Raw genomic sequence first — 8,296 nt, 5'->3', positions numbered from 1 at the left:
TCATACCCATACACAACATCTCAAAACCCAAACATCATAAAATCACAAATCACACTAGGGTTGAGAATCTTACCACACCCAAGGTCCAAAGAGACAAGATTAACCTTCTTCTTCAAGAGAGTTGGGTCCTATAACATCAAAGAACCCAAAATCTCAACATTTCACCCATGAAACTCGAAAATAAGGGCTGGAATTTCGAACAGCAACACGTGGCTTACCTCAAGATTGATTGTATGGGTTTTATAGAGCTTTCCGCGGTGAACGCGTGGCCACAAACGGAGCGGCAATTGGAGCTCTAGATCAAAAGTTATGGTGGTTTGAAGATCAAGTGAGAGATAGAGGTTTGAGAGAGTGTTCTTCCCCCATTTCCTCTCTTTTTCAGCGTGTTTGGTGTTGTGTGAGGAGAGAGAGTGCTGAAAACTAGGGTTTTGGTTTAGTTATGTTGGGCCAAGGGCCCACTTTGGGTCCGTTTGGCCCGGTTTGGCCCGTTCGGTCCAATCTTGGTCCGAATTCTATAAAATTGGTACCGAAATTCTCGTCTCAACCTCCTCTATCACATTTAGCCATAAAAATCACATTTTAGGCTTTCTAGAATAAATTCTCATTTATGGATTAATTAACCGTTAATTAACCGGGTTTTACAGAAGCCTAATATACTACTGGATGAATGAGGACAGTAATTTCAAGCAAAGAAAAACCTATTGGTGGAGAGAACATTGGTGAAAAGATATTGTTATGAAAGCTTTGTTGGTTGAAGAGATTATTTTTGTGGTAAGTTCATTACTTCTTTTGATCTAACAATGTGTGAGCTTTTTTTTCAATTCTTTAAACATTGATACATAAAAAAATTATTTTTATCATTGTACAATTTTTTTAGGTTGCAAATACTCAATTCGTGAAAAGTGTTTCTTTGAAAGATCTTGCATTTTTTTAAGTTTTTTCATTTCTTTATCCAGAATATATTGGTGATATATAGAAAGAAATGAAGGCAAATGGCAAGTTTATTTTTAAAGAGGTACTATTTAAGTTTTCTTCTGAACTATGCATGTTTAAAGGATTATATTGATATTCATTATCACCTCCATCGATAAAGATAATTGCACTACAATGTACTCTTTAAAGTGAGAATCATCAAGCGGTACTCTGTACTCTCAAAAGAAAGCATCCAACAGAGACACTTATCTTAAAAGTAATTTTTTTTATTTCCTCTGCACTACTCCAGTTTATTAATGTAAATATGGAATTCTTTTAAATTAAGTAGTTCTTTTTTTCCTTTCTACAAGTATGCATGTATAATAAATTAATTATTCTTTTGTATTTGAATATGCATCATTTAATTAATTATATTTAAAGAAAATATACACAATTGTTTTATTTTATGGCATATTCAAAGAATCGGCTATTAATAAGTTTTTGCAAAGTTATCATTGTAAGTAAAGCATTTCAATAGATAATAATATTGATGTTTCTTAAGGTCCTTTAATGATTTGTTTTAATAAGCATTCCATGCTTTGTTCTATCTGTTTGTAACTAAATTTATTATTGAAAAGTTTGACCAAAGGAAACACACACAAGTTACTGTTGTTCAATCTGCAATTTTAATTTAATAGATTTCTTTTTCAGATTTATACATGGTAGGGTTGTGTGGGAACTTCTTCATGATTTAGAAAAAGTCTTTATCTTTGTTTGAGCAAGCGATTTATTGTGTTTGCTGTTGTTTACCGATTTTGTTGTTGGGTGCAGTCCCATCTCCAAAAATGTTCTCGACTTGAAGAAGTTTGGTGTCAAAGGTGTAATCCAGTTGAGTAGTATTTTTACAGGTGTGCATATTTCAATGATACTTCACAATAACGAGTTATTGAATTTTCACAAATAAGATCATAAGTAGTTTCATAATGTCTTACAATATAGTTGTTTTTATTCTGGGTTTATTTGTTTGATTTATTTTAGGCTCATGGAATCGGTTATTTAGTTGTGCTTCAACATTATATTTATTAAAGAATGGTACTTATTATTATGTTTTAATAATTTTTCTTTATTTGTTTGATTTGTTTTAGTATTCATGTAATCTGCAATATCTAAATTGAGAATTTACAAATGTTTCTATATGTCTAGGCCCAAGAGGTCCAATAGTTTTCAATTGTGTAAATTTTTAACTCATTTATATCTTAAATTGGTCCACTTTTTTGTTTTGTCTTTTGAATCAATTGAATATTTTATCTCAATTTTATGGCTTTTCTATATATGGGATTTTATATTATAGAGTATATGATTTTTTTTGTGTTCTACCTTTTTGGTGAAAAACGAGGTTGGATCTTGCAGAAATATTGTTGTTTCTAGATGTAATAATGCCTTTCATTAAAATCTATTTTGCAGTAAACAAATAAATGAACGAATTAAGTGGTTAGTTATGTTTTAGTAATATTATTGTGGTGCAAATAAGTGATAACAAGTTTTTTCCTGCATTAATTGTGTGAAGGGCAAATCAACTATGTCAGTAATGGGATAAACGCCTTCTTCTTTTGTTATTGTTGTGTGAAAAACTATCTCTTCGAATTATCTTATTCAGCAGTTGTAATTTATTCAACATTCATCTTAAAGGATATATGTTGTTAATTAAGGTGTGGTAGTGAACTTTGGTATAATCTTCAATATACACTACAACATTTTAGGTCTATGGCCACGGTTTTTTTGGTCACGGTTACCGTGACCATAGCCCTCTATGGTCATGATTTTTTAGGGTGACAAAAAAAGGCTATGGTCACGATTTTTTTAGAAAGGGTGACCATAGAGTACCTATGGTCACGGTTTTTTAAAAAAGGGTGGCCTAAAAGGGTCTATGGTCAGGTTTTGAGGGGTGACCTAAAGGGGCCTATGGTCACGGTTTTTTACAGTGACCAAAAAGGGTCTATGGTCACGGTTTTTTAAAAAAGGGTGACCTAAAAGGGTCTATGGTCACAGTTTTGGGGGGTAGCCTAAAGGGGTCTATGGTCACGGTTTTGGGGGGTGGCCTAAAAGGGTCTATGGTTATGGTTTTGTGGGTGACCTAAAAGGGTCTATGGTCACATTTTTTACAGTGACCAAAAAGGGGCTATGGTCACGGTTTTTCAAAAAAGGGTGACCTAAAAGGGTCTATGGTCACGGTTTTGGGGAGTGACCTAAAGGGGTCTATGGTTACGATTTTGGGGGTGGCCTAAAAGGGTCTATGATCACTATTTTGGGAGGTGGCTTAAAGGGATCTATGGTCACGATTTTAGGGGGCTATGGCCACGGTGAAAAATCGTGACCATAGATATTCCTATGGTCACGGGTTTAAGGAGGGTGACCATAGAGTTATGGCCACGGCAAAAAACCGTGGCCATAGATAAGGCTATGGTCACGGTTTTGAGGAGGGATGACTATAGAGGCTATGGTCACGGCAAAAACCGTGACCATAGATAGGGCTATGGTCACGGTTTTAGGTGGGGTGACCATAAAGTCTATGGTCACGGTGAAAACGTGACCATAGATAAGGCTATGGTCACGGTTTTAAAGAAGGGTGACCATAGCCTTATCTATGGTCACGGTTTTAAGGAGGAGTGACCATAGAGGCTATGGTCACGGTGAAAACCGTGACCGTAGATAAGGCTATGGTCACAGTAAAAAAACGTGGCCTAAAGTGTCAGATTTTGAAAATAGAAACCGTGACCATAGATAAAAAAATCGTGACCATAGACCTATGGCCACGGTAAAAAATCGTGACCATAGGTCCAAAACCGTGACCATAGATCTATGGTCACCCTTTTCACTAGCTATGGTCACGGTTTTTTACCGTGACCATAGGCCTTTTTTTTGTAGTGATATCTTTGAAAATTATGATGAGTAGGCAATACTCTTTGGTGAATTAGTGAGAAATGCAAAACAAAAACAATTGGAGTCCAAGGTATTTGATGTAAGTATTTCTACTACCTTTTAATTGCTATATTGATTTATTTTTATTCATATAGATTAAATTTGAATACTAGCAACAACTATTGTTTGAATGATTCTATAATCCAGTATTCTAAAATCTTAAACTAAGCAAATGAATTCAATCATATAAAAGTAATAATACAGCAACATTCTTTAATATAAAAAAGTGTTATTATTCTTACTCTTTTGTTACTACTTTCTATAAATTAGTATTGTATCTAAACACATAATTATTACTTGATCATATTTCAGTTATATGAATAATACTCACCAAATAAAGGAATATTGAAAAATTTTATCAATGAAGCTCATGAGAAATTGAAGCTTAGTTCATTTGTTTTTGTTTTGATTTCATCAATGATAAGTATCTTTGTAAGGGGATAGGGTATATTGGTTAGTTGTTACTTTAGGTGGAGAAAGCTGATGTATTAGTGTAATTTAAACTTACTATTCCTATTAATTCATATGTTTTTCTACTAATCTTTTTGGATATAATTTTTTTGTTCTATTTGAATTAATAATTGATTCTTTTTTCTTTTCTATTTTTCTTTGATGTTTAATGTCTTTTTTGACATAAAATTTATTTAATTTGTTTTATTAAAACATTCCCCAAGCTATTTCTTGCATGCATGTTAGTAGTAATTATTTAATACAAAATTTGAAGTAAAAAATCAAATAGTTTAGCTAATTTATACACTTCTATAAATTTTAATTATAATTGGTTTAACATTCTTTATCCATTAAATTTACAGTCTTTCTTTTTTGTAATATGAGATAAAATTTATTTTATTTTTTTGCGTTTTGGTCTCTCTAGCAAAAAGGAACAATAGGGAAGTTGGACGAATTTTTGTGGTTTCAAAGCCTAAAATCAGGATTTTTTCTTATTTGCCTGTGAGTTCTTTTTATCATCTCTAATTTGGTTCAATAGTTAGTATTATGTAATGTTGTCTTTATTTCTTTTTTCTTGAATGAAAATGGGAAATTAGTTAGTGATTGAATATTATGAAACTCCCATTTGTATTGATACAAAAATGTTCATGATTTGTTCAATTAAATTTGTCAATCAATTACTATCTGATTGGAATTCAGCTAAATGTTTTAGCAAGTGATATATATCAGATTCATGTGTGAAGAAAAAGAAAAAAAGCAAAATTGATACTGATATTATTGAATATGTGCGATGGGACTTTTGTATTGAAATAATTTGGAATTGACATTATTTCCTCTTGAAAGTATGGAATATTACGGAAGAAATTATTTACTTTGTATTTTTAATTCATATTTACTTTACAAAATAGATGTTTTATCTATTTTATTGAAACAATTTTCCAGTGAAAGTTGGAAAGAGAATTTATTTTTTATGGTTGTTGTGCAAATATTTTTGTAGAACTTGATGAAAAAGAAATGGTTGATAGAGGACAAATATGGTTCTGAAATTGCTTAAAGATATTTCTTACTTGCACTTTATGATTAACAAAAAAGGTATTTTGCATAATTTATGATTTGAAATCATCTACTCATTTTATTACATGTAACTTTTGTGTATTAAATTATTACAAAAACTTTAAAGGTAGATGCAATGATACAAGTTATCTTTTTATGTCATTTTAAGACATGATCTAAACATATGGTGCTAACCTTTGCTCTTTTATATTTTTTTTGGCAATGATAAAACAGTTGTTTTCAGTAGTCGAAGAATTTGGTTACTCTAAATAGATTCAATTTGATGCTCCAGTTGTTCAAACAAAAGTATTAAAGAGCATCCTGTGTTTTGGCTTTCTTTTGATTTTTATTTGCCACCAAATGTTTAAATTGGTGTTTGAAATGTATCAAGGATGATTTTGATGCCTGAGCTCTTATTAGAAGAATATTTGAAAAGATGATTGCTTAATATAGTTCATTTCTTTCTATGACCAAGGTATCCTTATTGAGCAAATTCATGCTGTTATTGCTTTTAGTAGTTAATACTTTCCACGGGGAAAGGAACTAAAAGTGTGAAGTTTTTACAATAACTTTGGTATTTGCTATATTTATGTTTTAGTAGTTATAACTTTTTTTTGTTTGGTATTGTCTCTTGCAGTTTTGGTATTTGTTGTTGCCTTAGTCTGATCTTGGATGTTTTTGTTTTGAATGTGAGACCTGATTGTTACTTTGCTTTTCAGTAGTTACAACTCTATGTCTTACTAATACAAAAATAAAAACTTGCGAAAGCAAGCATTAGATTCATCCTTCCGTGGTTACATGCAAATATGTGCTAATAAGTTTTATCGTTTCATGGTTTCTGGAAGTTATTGCAGTGCTGGATGTCTTCCTGCCTCCAACTTGGAGTCTTGGAGAAAGAGTTCTGGAAAGAAGTTGCTTGTGGAAAAATGGAAACAGTTCAATATGCATGTGATGTTGATGCAGTGCCTTCTCATCTCCTTCTGATAAGCTTGGTAGCAGTAAGTGAAATTTGAAGGTGTTAATTTTACTAGAATCTCCTTTTTTCTTTTCTTCACTTCCTTTAAAAACATATGTTTTCTTTATTTTTAGAAGTCTAGAATAGAAAATATTCTAACAAAATAGATAAGTTGAATGCTTTGACCTTACTATTTTGATTATTGTACTGAATACTACCGTTTTTTCTACTAATTTCAGAAACTTTTTCGGTTGCCAAAATCTGCATGGCGGCTCTTGGAATCATCTATTCCAATAAGTTTTTTTGGTCTTTTGTTTTGGTTTTGCTTTCTTTGTATTGGATAACACCAACATTTTTTATACTATTATAACATGACTTACACGTGGTTTTATTTTAGGGAGTAACTGAACCCTTGTACATTGAAATGATGTTTAGTATGTTTGCTTGGAAAGTTAATGATCATTATTTATACAGGTTAATATTACTTTGGTTGATAATTCTTTATATTATTACTAACAAGAATTTCCTTTTCAGATGTTTATTTAACGGTATCAATATATTATCCTGTTATTGCAGAATTAATTATCATCACTGTGGGGTATCAAAATGATATTCTAGGTCATGCAGCATTGGACTTTGAAAGGGTGGTGAGAGAACATGTGTATATACTAATGATATTTTGCCAAGTGATGGAGAAAATGGAGCCTTTGATGTTTTTTTGGGGGAAAACAATTCTATTTTCGTCAAATAGTGTGTTGGAACATGAAGTCCCCATTTACAAGGCTGTTCAAAAGCTAGGGGAGTTTGTGATTACCTTCGCTAAGGCAGACCATGTTGGATTCAGTCATGATTAAATTTGTTCATTCCCACAGACTTTATTTTCAAAAATATTATATCCCGCTACCTTTCCCACCCAGTTAGTTAATACATTAAAAATTAATGTTGCATATCTTAATTTAAATTATAGGTTTTAACTACGGAGAAGCTATGAACTTTTGCAATTAGTGATTGGTTTCCTTTAAAAGCTATTGTTAGCCGGATATATGCACTGTTTAATAGGATTCCTTTGCTTCACCATGAAGAACTTCTATGCAAAGAAGCAATGCTTCTGTATTCATCCATGGAGCTTAAAGCTTCACTACTAGCATCATATTATGCTTTCTTTTGTTAATTTGATTCATTTCCAACATTGTGCCCGTTGGTTACTAATGAAATCAAGAGAATGTATAAGTGTCTCTTCTCATTTTTATGACGTTACTATTATGTAGTTTTTGTTGACTGATATAAAGATAATTTTTTTGGCAACAAGAATTCTTTGCCTACTGCACTATGAGGAAGTTCCAGCAAATATAGATGATTTATATGTGAACTGCTTTGGTAAGAATAATATCTTGAGATGGAGATTAATTCGTTATATTTTTATGTGTTTGATTAAAAAAAAGAAACAGGTTGAAGGCAATCTTTTCTCATTCGGGTTGTCTTTTGTAAAAGAACGTAAAATTGAGGACCATAACATCAAGAATCCAGGGGATAGTCAGAAATATAATTTGACAGAGAATCAAACCGTATCTCAAAAAAGGCATTGAATCAAGGATTTCCAATGCAACTGATAAAGGTAAAACTAACACCTATCACAGATAAGGATCACATGTCAACTAACTTCAAGAATTAATTTCTAACGCTCCCAAAACCCGCAACTCGCATTATCTATGACTCGCATATTGTCTATCATAACCCATTGGTGCTTCCATATACATAATTTACTAGTATTAAGCCGGCCAAACTTAATACCAGGAATTATGCAATGCAAGACTAATGGCATTAATCAATAAACCGTCATGTGTATAAAACTCTAATTCTCATTATCTGAACGAGACCTATTACATGACAGACGCTCAGAGTATGCAATTGAAGCATAATCAGTCCATTCCTCAGGCTTTACAAGAA

This window comes from Arachis duranensis, chromosome 9 (assembly GCF_000817695.3).
Source record: "Arachis duranensis cultivar V14167 chromosome 9, aradu.V14167.gnm2.J7QH, whole genome shotgun sequence".
Lineage (NCBI taxonomy): Eukaryota > Viridiplantae > Streptophyta > Magnoliopsida > Fabales > Fabaceae > Arachis > Arachis duranensis.
This window is presented reverse-complemented; position numbering follows the sequence as displayed.